Raw genomic sequence first — 20,495 nt, forward strand, 5'->3', positions numbered from 1 at the left:
GTTTCGCGTTTAAAAATGCATGTGCAGCAGGCTGTCTGCTGATACGAGCTAGCTTTCCAATGCAAATGCATTGTGTGACTTATTTTGCCATCACATAATCCATGATAGAAAAGTTAAATGTGTTCAGCCTTGTGAAATGCCCAGCTTCGGATACTGCTATTACACGAAAAAAAAACCTCCATCTCACAGAAGCGGTATTTGACTAAAGCGATTGTATAATAATAGATGCGAAGGATGCATGGTGGAGAAAAAAAACGGTTACCCCCTACACTAATGGTTACTGCAGCGTAGGCAATGCCACTACAATACATCTGAAAGCAAACTGCTGCGCTAACATCTCAATTACTTCCCTTGTATTGGCATTCATATATAAGGCTTTCATTGGATGGATTTCTGCAGACGAAAAACAAGAACTCTATTTCATTACTGCAGAGCTTCATTCCCCCGACCAAAACGCAGCATTACAATGCAGAGCAATGATCCAATCACTCCAAAAAACAATATTTCCCAGGAGGAGTGCCTCTACAAAAAGACAAAACACGTCATTCTGGAATACGAATCCTTCTTCTCTTAAAAAGGGTGACATTGCTTGACTCAATCAAACAACATGAAACCGGGTCTAATTCGGATAATTATATCACCATCACTAGTGATGTGTGTCCATACTTATGGAATAATTCTGCGGCTATGCGATTAACGGAAACGCCTATTTCTGAGATTAAGACTCCTATTCATATTCTTTGGGTCTTTCGGTAAAGCCACGTAGATAGAAAAAATAATACAAATAACACCATGGTTCCATCGCAACACAAGCAATCATCATCAGGTGAAAAAAGTGGGAGAGCTGCTGAGGCAGGGTGTTATAAAGGTTTGAGATGGGTGTAGCCCAAGGGTCATAAGCGAAGTGGGCGGGGCTAGTGATGAAATATGCATGTAAATGTAAGATCGGGTAAATCAGAGAGCTACCTCCACGACGACGAAGCTGCGGAGGTGGCCATTGTATTGTGAGAGATTAGCATGTCAATGTAAGATCGTAGAGCCACTGCCACATCGAGTAAAACAAGCAACTGTGGCTGTATTAGTGAGACATTTAACCAGTTAATGTAACACCAGAGAGTCGAAAATAACTACTCACATTGGCAGGTAGGATGGAAACATCACAGCAGGGGTCACAACAAAGATTTCCAAAATCATGAGCAACACAAGATCCAGGTTCGATTCAACATAGTACATACATATTCTTAGTTTTTTCGGTAAAGTCACGTTGAAGAGAAACAACAAAATAACAAAATATATATAAAACAATGTTATTTTGTTGTTTCTCTTCAACGTGACTTTACCGAAAAAACTAAGAATATGAATTACTGCAGTCACGAAAGCTTTAAATCAAAATTTATAGTACATACAATTTGTGATCTGATCCCATCTGTGAAGGATGTGATCCCTGACATGCAATACCCCGGCGCCTACAAACTAAGCTGTGTCTGCGGCAGTAGTTACATTGGGGAAACTAAGCGACATGTCTCGGACCGTGTTCGTGAACACAAGGCAGATCTGCAACACGGTAGGACCAATACCTCAGCCATGGCTGATCATTGTTTGAATGCTGTGGGCATGCACGAAATTGATTTTTCCAAGATGTAGGTAGTCTGCAAATCCACTATCAGCAAAGATTCGTTCATGAAGCCATCCAGATATATAAACACAGACAATTTCAACCGGGAAGATGGGTACAAACTGAGGAATCATTGGAAGGACGTTATTAACCAGTTTAAGTCATAACTGGCTGTGATGTTTCCATCCTACCTGCCAATGTTAGTAGTTATTTTCGACTCTCTGGTGTTACATTAACAGGTTAAATGTCTTTACATTAACAGGTTAAATTTCTCACTAACATAGCCACCATTGCTCGTTTTCCTCGATGTGGCGCTGGCTCTACGATCTTACATCGACATGCTAATCTCTCACAATACAATGGCCACCTCCACAGCTTCGTCGTCGTGGAGGTAGCTCTCCGATTTACCCAATCTTACATTTACATGCAAATTTCATCGCTCGCCCCGCCCACTTCGCTTATGACCCTTGGGCTACACCCATCTCAAACCTTTATAACACCCTGCCTCAGCAGCTCTCCCGCAATTTTTTCACCTAATGACAATTGCTTGTGTTGCGATCGAAACGTCGTGAAAATTTTTTTCTATCTACGTGGCCTTACCGAAAGACCCAAAGAATATTAATTCCTGCAGTCACGAAAGCTTTAAGTCAAGAATTAAGACTCCTCTTTGGCTACAAAAAATAAATCATTGGTAGCACAAACGCAGCAGTAAATCTTCAGTCAAGAAATATGAGCTGGAAATCACCAATCCTTCATGCAACCTTGAGGAGTAACTTTCAAGATTGCTTTAACATAAAAAAAACACACCCATGTGGGTGCGAATGCCCCTAATGAGCATCACAGATTCATTTGAAGGCATATCCGGATTCTCCAGCTCTGGTATAATATCCGGCTGGCAATTGTGGAGGATTGAAGTCGATCAAGTGCTGGATTCTAAGCAGGGATACAGTACTCCAGGCTCTGCTGGCACCGCACTGCTTTCACGGAATCCCATAATCTCACTCCGCGTGGCTAAAAGACATCGCAAATGTAACCCATGCACTGCTCACGGTAAGATTCATACGTATTCTGCAAGCAATTGCTCGACTCGGAAACGAAAGGTTACGAGTTCAAATCTCTGCCAGGGATTGACTGAGCTATTGTTGCCTCTGGAGTTGATGAGTGCCACTGTAAGGGCGTGTACAACGGTCATCTTAGGGAAAGATTAGTCAATGCCATGGGAATGTGGATTTTTCAACCATTTGTTCAAACTTACAACTTTCTTTATGTATACCTTATCTATAAATGCCTGCACAAACGCACGGAAAATTCACACACTTTCATACACATAAATAATTGTTTATGCAATTATATCCATATACAGTATATATAATAAACAGCTCTTTGTTAATCTACTGCTGGATGAAAGCCTCACCACAACACGTCATGGGGGCTGTTTGGCCATACTTCAGTGCGTTCCTTCGTGCAGGTTGGTGAAGGCGGAACCTAAGACACATCCTTGCCACGGCCAAGAATCAAATTGAGATCAGCGGTTTGCAGTAGGGTGCGCCAATCACCGCACCGCCACTCCAAGCCAAGTACGATAATACGCGCGTGTGCGATTCTTCCGAGCTCGTGTACGGCATTGCACTGGTGCACTCGGCATGTAGGACTGCAAGTGCGGTGCTGCAGAGCCGCCGTGCGACAACACTGTCATTACGGCCGAACGTCACACAATGACCAAACCCTCGTTGTCGTCGACGGCTCCACAGCTCTGTGCCGCAGTGAAGACGTATGAAAAATCCGATTGCACCGCGCGGGGGGGTGGGGGGGGGGGGTGGAAAGGCGGCAATCAAACATTGCGATTCATACCACACCACCGTGCGAGGAATCGTAATGGAAACTTAGTGAAGAAGCAGCCCGACGCAACGAGTGTGTCCACCCATCGCCTGCCAAGGGCAGCGAGGCACACCTGGCTAAGCTCAAACACCAAAACAAAGTGATGCAACCGCCCCCACGTAGTCCCACTTACATTATATGATTAACGGCATTTTTGCAAACTGCTGAAGTGTAAAATATTGCTTAATTAACCCTGAACCTCTCAGGGATTCCTTTGCAATGCTCCCACAGCTTGTTTTAAAATGGGAAGGGGAAAAAATGCAATTTATTTTACAAAGTGAAAGGGGTGGTTGGAAGGTTCGGATAAAATACAAGTCATTTGTGCGGTGGTCCCCAGTGTGTCTGCTGAGCCTATAAGCGCACACAGGCCACCGGAAAGGGTAATTGTTCCACCTGCAAGCAAAGACAATGCTTGGCAGACCTGATAACACAGTAAATGAATAAATAAAGCCGCTGCCCACACAATGCATGTCCACAACACAATAATTAAGACTGCAGGATTAAACTCTCCCGTCTATCACCTACATTTTATGTTGGAATGTTCATGAACGTATGGTCTGCTCAGAACAATCGCAGCATTTCAGAGTGTTTTGCCCTTCAGGTGTGATATTGAGTCCATTGTTACCATCTGCTTTCAGCTTATGAAAATGCTCAAAGTCTCTTTATGAGATCAGACCACAGAGGTTAGTTCATCGTTTCACGGTAGCTCGGCTGTGTGGCACACATTGTGTGAGATAATGAATAATGCTACACACACAAAAAACTAGAGATTATATTGAAAACGTGTACTCTACCACAAATACTGTTTTTTATTCTTAAAGTTTAGCTTGATATTTGTCAGGAGGGAATGGTAAAAATAAACATTTTATAAGTCAGAGAGCTGAGCCAGCACCTATAAGACTTTGGTTTCAAATCTAGGTTCCAGCTACCTATGATTAAACTGTATCCACAAGAATGGCAAGGTGATTGTCTTAACCCACTTACGAACAACTTTATATACACAAAAAATCCATCCCATAAAATGTGGTATTTCTACTTAATTTGGTTAAAATACTGCAAACAATCTCATAGCATAGTGTATGAGAGTTCACGCCCAACTGTGTAAAACGTGAACACATGATACTTGCAGCCTTTTTTTGCGGGAGAAGCCCTGTGGACAATCTCTAGCGCAAATATTTTCCGACATTTGGGACATAATTCTCTGCTGGATTTCCAAAGGTGTTTTTCATCTCGAGACGTGTCGTCACTGAGCACAACTGGAATAAATTGAGGGGGGGAGGGGGTGGGGAAAGACCAATGAAATCTTCACATGAAAAAAGATAATAAAATTGCTTAATTGGTTGAGAAGAAATCTATTCTCCAGGAGATGTAATGGCCTCAGCCCAGTTACCATTACAAGCACAGCATGCCTCAAAACATATTTAATTTTAACACCAAAATAATCAGTACAGACTAGATAACAACAACAAAGCAGTCTGGCATAGCTATGACATACATACTTTAAAGTAGGCGAAGAGCTGTGTTATCTACGTAATTCATAATATCTTGAAATTCGCATCTGTCACTGGCTCTGCAATTCTTTGGACGGAATATCTTGGTGCTCGCAAAGCTTATTTGTTTAATATAAAAGTCAAAAATTGTCTGTTTGTGTGTGTTCACGTGCTTGTGAATGATTTGCCTCTCCAACGGTGGGGTTTACGTAAAAAAATATCCAGGTACCACGCCGTAAGCCCCGCGATGAGCAAGCGCTATTCCTTTTTCACATCCGTCAACTTTAAATTAGTTAATTAGCGATTTAGTGCGATTTTTGTGCGCTTCCCTTGTCTTATTTATTCATGACGCGTGCAAGACCATACCAACTCACGCGCCTTTGGTCGGGGGGTAGGCCCATGCCAAGTCGCACACCTTCGGTGGGAGTGAGGGGGACATTTTCTTTCACGTTAAAAATGCTATAAAATACACTAAAGCTGACATTAATTCTTCACTGTATGATGTCCCCCCCACCCCGATGCGTGTAGTTATTACTACTATACAGTCGCTAGATGCTACCACTATAGGCCATAGATATTACTGCAGAGCGGCCAGGGAGATCGTGGCTGGGGGGGGGGGGGTAGCAGCTCAACCCCAGCCTGCCAAGGTGCCACCTCGGCCGGCTGGACAATCTAAGCAAGGCCGGAGGCTCTGCACGGGACTAGGCCTCACCACGCAACTCTGTCAGGTGAGTACTTTGTGTTATACAGTCGATAAATACTGCTATATAGTCAGCATGTACTACTGTAGTGATAGCAGGTACCACCAGCCGGTATGCATTGCACTAATCATATTAGGTACCACCACAGTATGCACTGCTGTAGTCATAGCAGGTACCACCACTGCTGTTAGATTTTTAAGAGTAGTTTTGACATATTTATTTGACTCGGGCAACGCCGGGTACTTCCCACTAGTTTGTTTATAAAGTGACAACCGTAGTATTTAGCAATAGTAAAAAAAGCATTAGTAATAATGGAACCACAACCGTGCATAAATACATTGTGAGGAGGGCATGGCGACCTACTCCCTGCCAGCCATAGATGTGGCATTCTGGCGCATGTGTGCACATTGCATACACGTGTCAGAAACTCCATCACTGAATGTTGTCTGCATGATCCACCCAGAGCAAAGAGGTCTCCCAGGACATACTACATCCACTATGTGTTGAAATCGCTCCCATTCTGACTATTTGTACTGAAGCTAGACATTGCGGTGTTAAGGAGAGATTTCAAATCTGTCCATCATGCAGGGAGTTTGTATGTATGTTGAACTTATTTCGCGCGGTACGTAGCCGACCTTGCTAATCGGAGGTGCGGGGGAAGGACAACAAACTAAACACACACAAGAAAATCTTGACTTTTAAAGCTTTCGTGACTGCAGGAATTAAAATTCTTGGGTCTTTTGGTAAAGTCACGTAGATAGGTTCAAAGAAAATAACAAAAAAAATTACGAAAAACTACGACATTTAGATCGCAACACAAGCGGTCGTCTTCAGGAAAAAGGGGGTAGGGGGGGGGAAGACGACCGCTTGTGTTGCGATCGAAACGTCGTAGTTTTTTGTTATTTTCTTTGAACCTATCTATGTAACTTTACCGAAAGACCCAAGAATACACACAATAAAGACTAGGAAAATAACTATTTAAGAATAAGGAGCTTTATTTTTTCGTGTTGCAAAACAAGTGCTTAAGACAGGAGCAGTGGCGGCATGAGGCATTCGCAAAGCAAGCAACGCTTTTGGCACCAAGTAACTGACGGGGACTTGGGTTTATGAAAAAATATTGGGCTTTATCAAATATCGGCTCAATTTTAAATCCTAATAACCATAATAAGCTAAATTATAGAGGAATTTAATTAATATCTATCTTGCCTGCATCTCTCTTCTCTCATCTCTCCTACATCTCTATTTGTCTACATGCATCTCATCTCACATCTGTATCTCTCTACTGTCATCGTACTGGGGTTTTAGAAATTGAAATAAGGGGCTCCCAAATAAATTCAACATAGAACCTCTGATGGGCTCGCCCCACAAAAGGTAAGTGCTCGCTTAATGCGTGTTCACACTATCAAGTGTTTTCGCTATAACGCGGTTCGTCCATTCGGGAAAACGTTTCGCACAACGCAGAACACGCATATCATTATAATGCGATTTATGAGCGGTCGATGCGGAGCTACTTTCTTGCGCTGCGTGGATGAGCGGTGTGGGGGTTCTGGGTATATGCACAGAACGATACAATATACTGAATTTGGCAGTGTACCCTCAAGTCAATTATTTGTCCTGCCATGGGATGACTGCTGACTGGTTTTATAGCGCAAATGTGATTCTACGATGCATTGTTTTTAATTACTTATGCCCCAAAATTTACATGTAGTAATTCCTCGCTTATCATGTTTTAGCTTTACGCAGCACTTTTGAGGAACACATTTCCCCGTCAAAGAAGAAATTAAAGTAATGGCTGTGTTTCTGTGCTCGAGAGACGACAACTATAAATGGCCTTTGAGCACAGGCACATCTCGAAGATGCTTAGGATTTAATGACAGAGAGGGAAAATGCCTCCAATTAGCATGGCTGGCTACGTACAGTGCGAAAGAAGTCCAACATAGGTATATACAAACATCGGGGAACGTCTGGATGGAAAAAAAATTACAAGAAATTTCTGTAGACGTCAGTCAAGGGAGGTTGTGATCTGTGGGGCGAATGTGCAAGATAGAAAAAGGAAGGTATAGAGACACTGGAGTGGGCGTGCTTTGGTCAGCGACAAATATAAGACCGAGCCAGATGGTGGGATACCGTAGAGAAGACCTGGGGCGGTCGGTTGTTGACTATGCAACATACACTGGAGACTGAGCGCCAACTGTTCAAGATGCGAGGCCTGGCCGAGGGAAGGCATAGGTGTGTGTGTGGTGGCATTTCCATCAACGGCCGTGAGTGATCTCCGGATCTTGAAATTCGCGTGTGTGTGTCTGTGCAAGTAAATGGGAATGCCTGGATAAAACAATACATATACGAAGGAACCACTCTAACGTGTTACTTGCTCTAGTGCCTTCTACAGCTACCTCGTTGTGCAACAGATGGCCATTTCGCACATCATGGCTCTTCTTTGAATGAACAATTCAAGACTGAGAGCCCAGCGTTATATACCAACACAACCTCCAGGCTGCCAAATTAAACGTGTGTAATGATACATCTGGTCTAACATTCCCACACACACTCCGAATTCCTTATGCATCCCCACCAACACAACAAACTGTAACAGATTCACACAAAATAGTATTCACCATGCAGTTGGTTGTCTCCAGGCTGCCAATCATAAGTGTGAGTGGCACCGTGGTTAGAGAAGTTGATCCACAGTCAGACGGTTACGAGTTCAAATCCTGGTAGGGGATTGCCTCAGCCCACTGTCCCTTTGCAGTCAATATCATAATAATACATTTGTGAAAATTCAACAGTGACCATTCCATAGATAGACTGGTTGCTACCTTTGGAAGATGGAATTTCACCACTGGATCAGGACTATCAATGGGGATGACCCATGCCTAATTGTTCAAGCAGAGGCAGACATTTTTACACGCTTTTATTTAACTCACTCTGTCTGTTGTCCTTGTTGTATCCTCAAATCTTGTAACTCTATTTTTACCCCCTTCCCAATGTGGTATCGACTGCAAACTTGGTATACGTGTGTCATACTGATGACAATACTATATTCTATCATAAAAAATACAAAACATATATTTTAAAACATTATTTTTTATATGTTATGTTTCGGCTTGCCTCTAATTGTCCACGGTAAACTGACGTTGGCTGTAATTGACCACGGTCTCTTATGTTGTGGCAAGCTTCGGGACCGCTTCCTGGAGTCGTGGAGTTCTTCCATTACTAGTACGGTACATTTCATTAAAGCGTGTTTTTAAAAAAGTGTTTTTTTAAATATTACTTACCAATAAAAACCAAATAAATACACATTGTATGTTTAACCAGTGACAATAGCAATAGGAAATTGTCAGACTAAATGTTTTCAAACTTTTGGAAACATCCACATTCAATTAGCACTCTTAACAACCCACACACAGGTGAAATTATGGAATACATCACATGATACAGGTACATCTTTGAATATAAAGCTTAACAAATATAACATTGAAAAGTAATTCAATGTTAACAGCTTTGAAGGCTGTTGTGGTGTGTTGGTTAAGACACTAGACTTGCAATGAAGAGGTCACGAGTAAGAACTCCCATTGTGGCAGTTGAAACAATGGTCAAGTTAATTACATGACACCGCCTCCGTCCAGGCAGCGGGTATAATAAATGGGTTCGCTACAGTCAGACGATCAGCAGGTCAGGTGTGGTGGGATAAAGTGTGGGTACTCTCACCTCTTCCAACATGTCCATTTCCCTTCTACGTGGTGACTTTACCGAAAGAACCAAGAAGATGAATCCCTGCAGTCACGAAAGCTTCAAATCGAAAAATGTCCAGCCAGTTTAGCCAAAAACCCTCGAGAGGGGCTTCTCCCTACCGTGTGCCTGTGCATCAAGCAGAGTCTGGACAACGTGGAAGAAAAGACCAAGGTACCCTCTAGAGCTCCCTCTAGTCGAGGCTCTTCCACGAGCAGCGCTGCAATCGAGCAATTACAGCGCTGCACCTTTACCTTTTCACGCCTGAAGGCCAACGTTTCGAGATCGTAGGCATAGCTCCCATCGAGGCAGCGGAGCTGCCCCCGCTGAGCCGTGGCTCAACGACGCCAAGTTCGCGTTTCCAAGAGGCTTAGCAGAGTTGGTCGAGTTTGTTCTTGGTTTCCAAGGTTTTTTTTTTAAACGCTTTAAGATATAAAAAAAATTGGCTGTGTGCACTCGCGTGTTGATTCGGGAGCCTGAAGCAACCATTCCAAGTGCATTGCCATGAGATTACCGGCCAAGGAAAACAACTGTGCACTCTCGTAGGAGATTTCCTCGGAGCATTCCCTCTTGTGCTTTTCAGTAAAAGGTGCAACTCATTTGCGTTATATTCAAATGTATTTGTTCAGCACGAATCCAGCGGAATACTGCTGAGGATGTTTTTAATTCTCGAGTATCATTTTTACAGTGCAGTACGCCGTAGCACAGACTCCTAATGTGAACGCTGTGCTGCTTTCTTATTGAAAATGATCATCAACATCGCAAACCGCTTTGTTCTTATTTTTTATCTGTGGAACAAGACTGTCACAACGCTGTGCTCGTAGACGTAAAACATCTAATAGAAGTAGTACTTAGGAATGTGATTTTGTTACTTTGCGCAGTCACACCCGCCCAATCCGTTGCCCCGCTACGGAGTGCCACGCACATATCCTGCTTTCTGCAACGTCCTCTTGCTGTCCACAGATCAACCATTCTCTCACTACCCACGAGACGACGTGCGAGAGAGAGAGGGAGCAGGAGAAGCCATGGTGGGAGGACTGCAGCTCAGAGGAATGGGGCTCTTGCCCTCATTTTAAGTAATACTATTGTTTTGTTAGACATTTTGATTGATACTTCTTTATGCTGCCTGTTATTGATTTTTTTTTCATGCATATTGTGTTCAGCGCTCTGTGATCTATGAATGAAGAGCGCAACATAAGTAAAACATTTTTTTGTTATTTATTATATGTTAATGCGCCACTTTGTAATACGAAAAGCAAAACTAAAATATCGGGGGGTTTCTACCACACTAGACAGGCGATAAGCTGCTCGAGAGGATGTGGAAGTTGTTTACCACCCAAACCGTGCTGGGACCTACTGTGGCTTTCATCCGGAAACTTGGAATGTGCATTTTGCCACAGATTGCCATGGCCAAAAAACTTAGCTTATCTTGCTGTCCTCAGACATCTCATAACAAAAATCAGATATGGCTTTGGTAGGCAATGCATCTTGCATAAGGGAGACAATGGTGATTGATAAATATCTAGCGTTCAAAAAAATGTGCCACATCATCTGGCAGCTTTCCTTGCAGTTCTAGAAACAGCTAAACTAATTTTCTAATGAAATACAAAATGTAGAAAACAGGAATCAACCAAACGTTGCAAATTAGGTCTACCAAAATAGGATAGAAAGCTAACAGGTCTGCACTATGAGAAAACATTATCTCTAATTGAAGAAACCCTACATTAACTTTAAATAATGCGCTGATAATACACAGCAATCTGACAAACACACAATCTTCATTGTAGCGTTATTATTGATATGCACAAGCGCAAATCTCGGGTCTTACCTTAATGCTACGGAACTTGCATCTTAATGACATTGTTTTGTATCACATGCTTTTTTTTAAGCCAGGTGAGACCAACTGGCACAACGGATCAATTATAATTATTACAACAAGAAGCCGAGAGACCGAATCACAGCATGACACATTGCACATGGGCGCTAACATTCACGCAGAAAAAACAATGCACACAATCAGTGACATCACGCACACAAACCTTAGAGCGTTGTAATGAGGGCCTGCCCATGTGCGTGCCCAGGTCGACCCTCCACCGCTCGATGGGTGACGGGGGCCTCTTACCGCGCCGCTCCCAGGCTGTGGAATTCGCTTCCACAAAATAGGTGGGCCACGCCGAGTCCCTCGACCGATTCACATCCTGCCACCTCGAGACACCGTCTGTCCTTAAAGGTTTAATATTTTTCAGCGGTGTGTGTTTTTTATTTGGTATTTATTTAGTTTGGGTGTTTTTTTATCACCAGCCTGTGTGCTTTTGTTAGGTTTTGAGTGTTTTTATTTATTTTAGAAAATCCTATTTCAGTGTTTAGATATGTTCAGTGCCCTGTGACCTTCGGGTGCAAAGGTGCTTTAAGAGTATAGATTGAAATTATTCCAGCCGTAATTATTATTAACGTAATTAGACATATTCTTAGTTTTTTCGGTAAAGTCACGTTGAAGAGAAACAACAAAATAATAAAATATATATAAAACAATAAAAATTCTCACGACGTTTCGACCATAACTCAAACGGTCATCTTCAGGTGTGTTGGCTTGCATAAATTTATTTTTAAATGGCGCATTTATTTAATTATAAAAAACGTTGGCGTCACGCGCAGCGATTTGGCAGTTTGCCCAGGACTAGTCCATCTATTTTTTTTTGAAAAGAGGAGGGGGGAGACGAAATTTTTTATAATGTATGCTGTCTGAAAGCTAAGATAGAATCCATCTTCTATCTTAGCAATCATTGGAAAGATTTGATAAACCATTTCAGTTCTTAATTGGTTGTTCACGCTTACAGTGGCTTTCAGACAGCATACATTATAAAAAATTTCGTCTCCCCCCTCCTCTTTTCAAAAAAAATAGATGGACTAGTCCTGGGCAAACTGCCAAATCGCTGCGCGTGACGCCAACGTTTTTTATAATTAAATAAATGCGCCATTTAAAAATAAATTTATGCAAACCAACACACCTGAAGATGACCGTTTGAGTTATGGTCGAAACGTCGTGAGAATTTTTATTGTTTTATATATATTTTATTATTTTGTTGTTTCTCTTCAACGTGACTTTACCGAAAAAACTAAGAATATGAATTACTGCAGTCACGAAAGCTTTAAATCAAAATGTAATTAGACATGTTCCACTGTTGCGAACAATGTCAGTTAATTATTTATCACACTTTATATGAGCGCAACACATTTTAAGAAAGTTGAAGAGGCGTTCTGTGAAGAAAATAAACTCTTGACTTAAAGCTTTCGTGACTGCAGGAATTCATGTTCTTTGGGTCTTTGGGTAAAGTCACATAGATAGGTTCAAAGAAAACAACAAAAAACTACGACGTTTCGATCGCAACAAGCGTTCATCATCAGGAGAGGGTGTTAGCTTCTAAAGGGAAATTATTTATAAAGGTTTGAAATGGGTGTAGCCCAAATGTCAGCAGCCAATGTTAATGTAAGTGGTGGGCAGCGACCGCGATGGTGGTGGGTTTTCCACCAATCAAAGGGCTGCCAAGTAAAAATGTGCATGTTAATGTAAAATCGTTGAGTGACCTCCATGGGCAGCGCCCTGAGGTGGCTATGTTAATGTGAGAGATTAGCATGGTAATGGGAGATCGCAGAGCAAAAACCTCGAGCTCGGTGAGCAAGGTGGCTGTGTTTGGGTGAGAAATGTAACCTGTTAACGTAAAATCAGAGAGCCGAAAATAACAACTAACATCAGAAGATGATAGGAACATCATAGACAGTTATGACTTAAACTGGTTGATCACGTGCTTCCAATGATTGCTCAGTTTATACCCATCTTCTCGATTGAAATTGTGTCTGTGTATATGGATAGCTTCATGAACGAATCTTTGTTGATAGCCAGTGGGTTTGCAAAGTGCCTTCATCTTCGATAAATACATTTCGCGTGAGCCCACCGCATTAAAACCATGATCAGCCACGGCCGAGGTATTGGTCCTACCGTGTTTCAGCTCTGCCTTATGTTCACGAACACGGTCCGAGACATGTTGCTTAGTTTCCCTAATGTACTACTTAGTTTGTAGATGCTGGGGTATTGCATCTCAGGGATCACATCCTTCACAGATGGGATCAGGTCACGAATTTTACGTACTGTGTTAAATAGAACCTGGACCTTGTGTTTGCTCATGATGTTGGATATCTTTTTGGATATCCCTGCTATGTATGGCAAGGTGATGGTTTTGATTGGGTCCTCAGATGGTTCCTTCTCAACGGTTGGGGTGATAGCTTTACGGATTGTGTAGTCTGAATATCCATTCATCTTGAGAGCTTGGTGTACGAGTTTCAGTTCACTGGCTAGGTGATGATGGTCAGAAATACATCGAGCTCTATGGTGTGCAATACAACACAGAGAGTCGGCTAACCTAACAGTCAACACCCTACCTGGTTGATTACCTTCTTCCAAAGATTGCTAAATTTGAGAGAGAGACAAAACACAGATACGGAGACACAGACAGACAACACAGAGACACACAGAGAGAGACACACACATAGGCACACAGAGAAACAACGCCTCTGTGTCGAGGCCTTAAATAGAGAGAGAGGGGGGCAGAGAGGGGGGGGGGTGGAGAAATTAGCATGTTAATGAGAGATTTGGAGCTTTCGTGACTGCAGGAATTACTCTTTAGTTATTTTGGTAAAGTAACGTAGAAAGACAATAAATTAAATAATAGAATACGACGTTTCGATTGCAACACAAGCAACCATCATCAGGTAAGCATTAATGAGAAAACAAACCTAGTAAACTTAGAAATATAATGCAATACAACACAGAGATTCGGCTAACAGTCAACACTCTACCTGGTTGATTACGTTCTTCCAAAGATTGCTAAATTTGAGGGACAAAACACAGACACGGAGACACATAGACATACACACCAGCAGATAGAGACACACACAGAGACCCAAAGAATATACAAGAAACTCTCTAAGTTCTTCACAAAAACTCGAAAATGAAATCGGATCCTATGCAGCAGTTGCAGGATCACAAAAACTCGAAAATGAAATCGGATCCTATGCAGCAGTTGCAGGATCAATGGCAACAATGCCCATTGTTGCATTTTGACTAACTTATTCTTCGTATAATTATTATTTCAGTGCAATTTTTTTCTATAATTATTAAAGTACTGTCTGTTGTTAGTTTTAACGTGCACATTTGGATGAAATGCTGTGATGTGTTGCTTCTTACAGCAGGGTACACTCTATACATTTCAAAAAGAGCAAATGCCCAGCTGAGCTTGCTCAGCTAATGGAATTGGCACGCACTCCTCCGAGCCCGTGTTGCTAAGCAATAGATGCTGTGCACGTCTACTTAACATGCTCTGGGCATGGGTGTAAATTGTATGGAAACGGATTGGTATTTAGCATTTACATTATGTAGCATGCACTGTTTTCCCTGCAGGTTGTAAAGAATAATGAAAAGTTAGCTCACAGTCTCCGGAATGGCACTGGTCATGACACGTGTAACCCGAGTTTCAATCGATGCGTAAATCCGACTGGAGTGGGCGATAAATGTGCGGTGGAAATGTCTGCAACTGAAACTTTCCACCGAGCCACAAATTCACCAAGCTCGCGACCTCTTCCCACGGTTGTGATTTATTTCACACGCATCTTCGCCACCGAGAGATTGAGGCTCGTGTAGATGGCCCTGCCGATGTCAAAAACTGTCAAAGTGTCTGCTTATGTTGCGCCTGCTCGTTCTACTGGTCCTCAAATATGTGACTGGTGAGAATACCCACGTGTGCTGCCCACGTGCTGATGCCACCAATTAATCATGATTAAATATATTCCACTGGCTACGTTGAAGAGAAGGAATATTATACGTCTGAAATTAATATTTTAGACAGTGTTGACTTCAAAATGGGTGTTTGGTTGATGTGATGTGTATGAAATGTTGTCTGTAATAAGCTGGGTAAAGGATATCTACTAATCTTAAGCCAATGCCGATATATAGAGATGGTGGAGGCTAGAGTTTTCCATGGGGATGTGAATGATTATTAACCCTTGTCAGCACTCTATCGCAGCTGTTATAACCAGAATAGCGAGCTATGTTATAACCCCTATGCGTCTTTGGCATTTACATTGTGGCCTTTTTATTGTAATTTTTAAAGCCGTCTAATTTTCATTCAAATACTTGCATAGGTATTGATTTTGTAACACACGTAAAAAAACAAAAAAAATACGTTTCGTTATAAAAAAAAATTGTGAGTAATTATCAAGCTGTAATGAGCAACTTGCCGGGCAACTTCAATGATAATTGTGAAGATATCATCGTATCCAGAGCCACCAACTACAGATGCCACTGATGCCACCCTAAGAACAAGCAAAACCACACTTCGTCACGTTACGCTATGCAGCGACTGGTACGATTCTATCGACGAAAAATGCTTGGCCACCTCCACATCCTCTTTGGTTCTATTCGGTAAAGTCACGTAGGTAAAAGAACAACAAAAATCACGACGTTTCGGCCACAACACAAGTGGCCTTCATCATCCTTCATCAGGTGAAGGGACCATGCTGTCACGAAGACATCCTGCCTCCCGAAGATGGGAAACCCCCGACAAAGTCACATAAAGCGTGACACAGCTGATGATGATGCCAATGATGTCAAAAAGGCCCCTCCATCACCTCCCGTCCATCAGCCAAGCGTGAAAACAGAGGAGATATTTTTTCCCAACTATATGTGTGTTTTTTTATTTAAAGCTTTTGTGACTGCAGGGATTCATATTCTTGGTTCTTTCGGTAAAGTCACGTAGAAGGGAAACAATAAAATAATAAAAATATAAAACACTTTTTTCAAATGTTCTTGCTGTGGCTTTCACACCTGATGATGATTGCTTGTGTTGCAGTCGAAACGTCGTGAGAATTTTATTGTTTTATATTTTTTTATTTTATTGTTTCCCTTCTACGTGACTTTACCGAAAGAACCAAGAATATTTGTGTGTTATCAGATTAGTCAAGTAATGGAACTGATACTCGGTAGAGTAATCGATTACTTAAATAATCAGATATCCCAGCTGTACACTATACTCATGACAGTACACTACACTGTACCTCTGTGAAATCAATGCCATTATTCACCATTATGGCAGATAGCAGTCACGGCTCTGAACCATGTGGTATATTTATCCCCATTATTGCGAATATAATTCACAGACAAGAGGAGGTTTTGCTATCCCATTGGGTAATATGAAGACACCGTCCTCTTACTTCTGCACAGATAATAATAATTTCAACTTATAATGCACCACTGCAAGGTATTAATTCACTCTCGTAGAGAGAGAACGACTCAGAAGCGCGAGGAACCACAAAACAGGTGGGAACAGCCAGGTGGTAGGCCGACACAAACGATTACCAAAGCTCTGCAGTCCCCTATTTCTAAATACGTCACCAGCCAATTAATGAGTGTTTCCATGTGGGACGAACCGTAGCATCCAGATAAAACCAACGCGTACGAGGGGCCAACACTCTGTCCCACACAGATATAACTGGTGGAGTCCACATTGTTGCTGTACTGCCTTCTCCTGACGATCAAGAGAATGGCCTCTCCTCCACACCCACGGGAAGGGCGTTTCACAACATTTGCGTGATCCACAAACCCTGGCCTCCAGTCCTGGACCTCAGGCTTGCATAGCCACGGCGGCCCGGCACCAATTATGAGAAGACATTTTATATGTAATAAACCCCTCGGTGTCATTCAAATCAGGGGTGTTCATTAATTTCTTAGATGGAGGCCCCATGCACGTGCACATGAGATGGGGGGGGGGGGCTTGAACCACAGTCAAATATCCACATCCAGTGTGGCAGCCCAGGACCCACTCCTACTCCCAGACCCCATCTGGCACAGTGGTCTGCTCATGTGAGCCATGCGATGGTCCCTGGGATCAAATCCCACTTGGGCCGTGCATGAAAATGAGTCCGCAGATCAAACAACTTCGACAGCCTCGTCCTAAAGGGCAGACGGTTATCACAACAAATAATTAAAAGTGCGGTCACAGTTTATAAACGGCTCTTCCCAATCTAAGCTTCATTCAGCGACGCGCACGATCATATTGTACAAGTGTAAAACAACCACCACGGCCAACGATGAATAGAGAAGGCCTCTGGTGAGTTTGTACAACGACAGCAAGAACCAAATGGTTCAGTGCGTCCGCTCTCAGCTCTTCCGTGTGAAAACCGCGGGCGTGCTTTGGAGAGAATTTTAGCGCTCGTGTCACTTGCTCGACTCCGTTGGCAGCCCCCATTAAAAATGGCCACGCGATGAGTAAGTGAGGCAGCGTGGGCAAGGCGATGGGCACAGGACTGTGTGCAGTCTCCAACACAACACACACAAAGACATGGCAGTCGCCACGCATGACTGTGATTGCGTGGTGATTCTCTGTAATTGCAAATGGAAATGTAATACATTGTGCTATAATACATTGTAATCTGCTCCTGCATTCCTATTTATCATTAGATTATCATACATCAACGATCATCTAGTTTGTAAGAACTGTGAGCTGTGTGCAATGCTTGAATATCAAGTTTTAAAGAATACACTACATCCCACCGATGCCCACTGCTGGATAAGCAGCACAATTCAAGTTAGTGGAACAGTGATGGCTAATAAAAGCGAGAGGGTTAAGAGAAAATACAACACAAGCGACAACCTGCAGTCATTATTTACAATAAATTGTATTCACATACGATAGTCAAAGTGTCCAGCCCCGTAAGAATTGGTCGATTGTATAAGAACTGCTGGGTGTGTTTTGTTTGCCTGGAAGCAGACAAGGTGGCAGATTTAACAATGTCCCCAAGGACGGCACGCTTAATTATGGTAGTGGCTTGCCACACATTACCCGGAGTCAAGATGGGCGCTCCAAACCTAACGAAAAAAAACCTCTCATGCGATAACTGCTGGACCCCCAACTACCATCCAGTCACCTATATTTCAAAATGACTATAATTAGACAATTATGTAAATTAATATTCCATGAATCAGCTTAACTACTCGACAGATTATCACCTTTAATCAACAGAATTAGAACCGTAATGGGAAAAATACAATACGCATGCCATCAAGTCCTACTTTCCAATTTTGTATTTGGTCATGCTCGCTAGAAATACACTAAGTATTACATTAGTGAATGACGTTAGCCTCTGTGTTTATTACTGCTATGCTGAAATGTTGCATTTCATCATTGTGCTACCCTAAATTAGACCTTAAAGATGAGAAACAATTTCAAAAGCAGTCATTTGACTCTGTATTCCCAAACTACACATCGAGAGCATGAAGTTATACTTGGTGTAGTTTTGCATACATTACTTTCGAGTATACTGGAAACATTAAAATAATGGACTTAATTTCTCACAAATGTGTTTGCATTAAAATAAAGCTATGCTGAAATTAATTACACTTCATAAATATGTCTGCACATTGGATCTCCTTTCATTCTCAGTGGCACGAGGGTGTAGGGTTGCAGATGAGTACAGTGGGCCTAATATGGTGCTGTATGAAAGTCCACTTTTCACGACGTCTGAATCAAATTATGTTCTTTTGTTGTGTCCCATTGAATCGCCCTCATATCACTATGTAGGTGCGAGTCAAATTCTATGAACCGTTATTTATGCCCATCACGAATGTCGAGCGGTAATAACGACCGCGGATGCGTGGACTCGCTCAACTCGTCCCCAACCGACGGTGGCGACCGGGCGAGAGATACTCTCCCGTGGTGTCCACGGCGTCGCCCGATCGGCCGTCGCTCATTGCCAAGGTGGCATCAAGGCAGGACACGCCGTCTGTGGCGAAGCCAACTATCCTCGTCACAAAACTGAAGCTCATCGCAGTGCCTGGGCTGCAGGGGCGAAACTACGCATCAACAATGAATCATTTGATATTGATTCACCCTTTACTAATACATGCATCATATACAGACACGCGTGTACAAATCTCTGATACCTTTGATTCTTCTGAGTCCTATGTAACGTGTGCCATGCGGTCAGCAATGCACGGTGAAAATAAATTGATTCTGAAATCGAATTGTGACCTCCAAATCGTGACCCCCAAATCGTGATGGGAGGTGGGGAGGGGAGGGGACTGGGGGAATCGTTACATGCCTAATTTGCAGCAGTGCACCAGCATGCACATCTCTCTCATGTGACAACTCGGATGATGATGATGATGACTTTTTGATCTGCGGTACATACTCCATTCCATGTCCCATGCAGATACGAAGAACTGTGGATAAGAGGATATCTTGTACATGACACGGTCGTACACCATTTGCGTGACAGGAGTGAAACATTGTGGCAAACAGCCCAAAGGTATGGACTGTATAGTAAACCCGCTTGAGTTTGCACTCCTTCAACAAATGAGGAATAACAAAACTACACAAATTCTTTGCAGAAGCCCTGAAGCCAGTAGATTTCGACATCGGCACATTGCCATAAGCAAGAACTGAAAAGAATATACTATTGTGCATATTTCCATTTTCCACATAGTATTCACTTACAGCCTTTGTCAATCCACTGCTGGATGAACGCCTTCGCGCGCCGTGTCAGTCACAGGTGTTGTTTGACGGCACTTCACCATGCTGGTAACTGCGGGTTGGTGACATGGAACGCTCAGGACTGGGTCAAATATCGTTAGCCATGACTGACAATGAAATACAGGTCACCAGGTTCATAGCGCAGTGCACTAACCACCATCACATTATATACTGTACATACATCGTTCACCCATTAAACACCACGACACAGATTTTCATGTTAATAGGGTTAGCAGAAATGCACATATAAACACAAACGCATATGTATTTAATATAATAGTTTAAATCATATATCTTTAACAAAGTAGGTAATACATTTTTAGATGATAACATTAATCATCATTGCTTAATATGTTCAGACATTATACGATCATCGTCATCAACCATGGTCTATCCACTGCTGGATAAAATCCTCCCCACGGCGTTGCCATCTCTTCACCATTCTGTGATGCCACAAATCATTTGACTCTTACACATGAGCTGATCCATTTTTTCTCTTAGG

General features: G+C 42.5%; 1 protein-coding gene across 7 annotated transcripts in view; it reads right to left on the reverse strand.

The window, feature by feature from the left end:
* The window catches only part of CRTAC1 (cartilage acidic protein 1), a 695,955-nt gene that overhangs the window by 657,602 nt on the left and 17,858 nt on the right, over window positions 1-20,495 (reverse strand). Inside the window, exon 1 of one of the 7 annotated variants that reach the window (XM_076066240.1) lies at window positions 19,958-20,051. The exons of 5 other annotated variants lie outside the window; for them this stretch is intronic. The gene's annotated coding sequence lies outside the window, so the exon portion shown is untranslated. Of the gene's footprint in view, window positions 1-9,667; window positions 12,049-19,957; window positions 20,052-20,495 lie in introns of those variants that run through there. One more of the 7 variants, XM_076066241.1, reaches the window with a different exon arrangement.

Source organism: Petromyzon marinus, chromosome 11 (assembly GCF_048934315.1).
Source record: "Petromyzon marinus isolate PM22_M1 ecotype Great Lakes invasive population chromosome 11, UKy_Petmar_22M1.pri1.0, whole genome shotgun sequence".
NCBI lineage: Eukaryota > Metazoa > Chordata > Hyperoartia > Petromyzontiformes > Petromyzontidae > Petromyzon > Petromyzon marinus.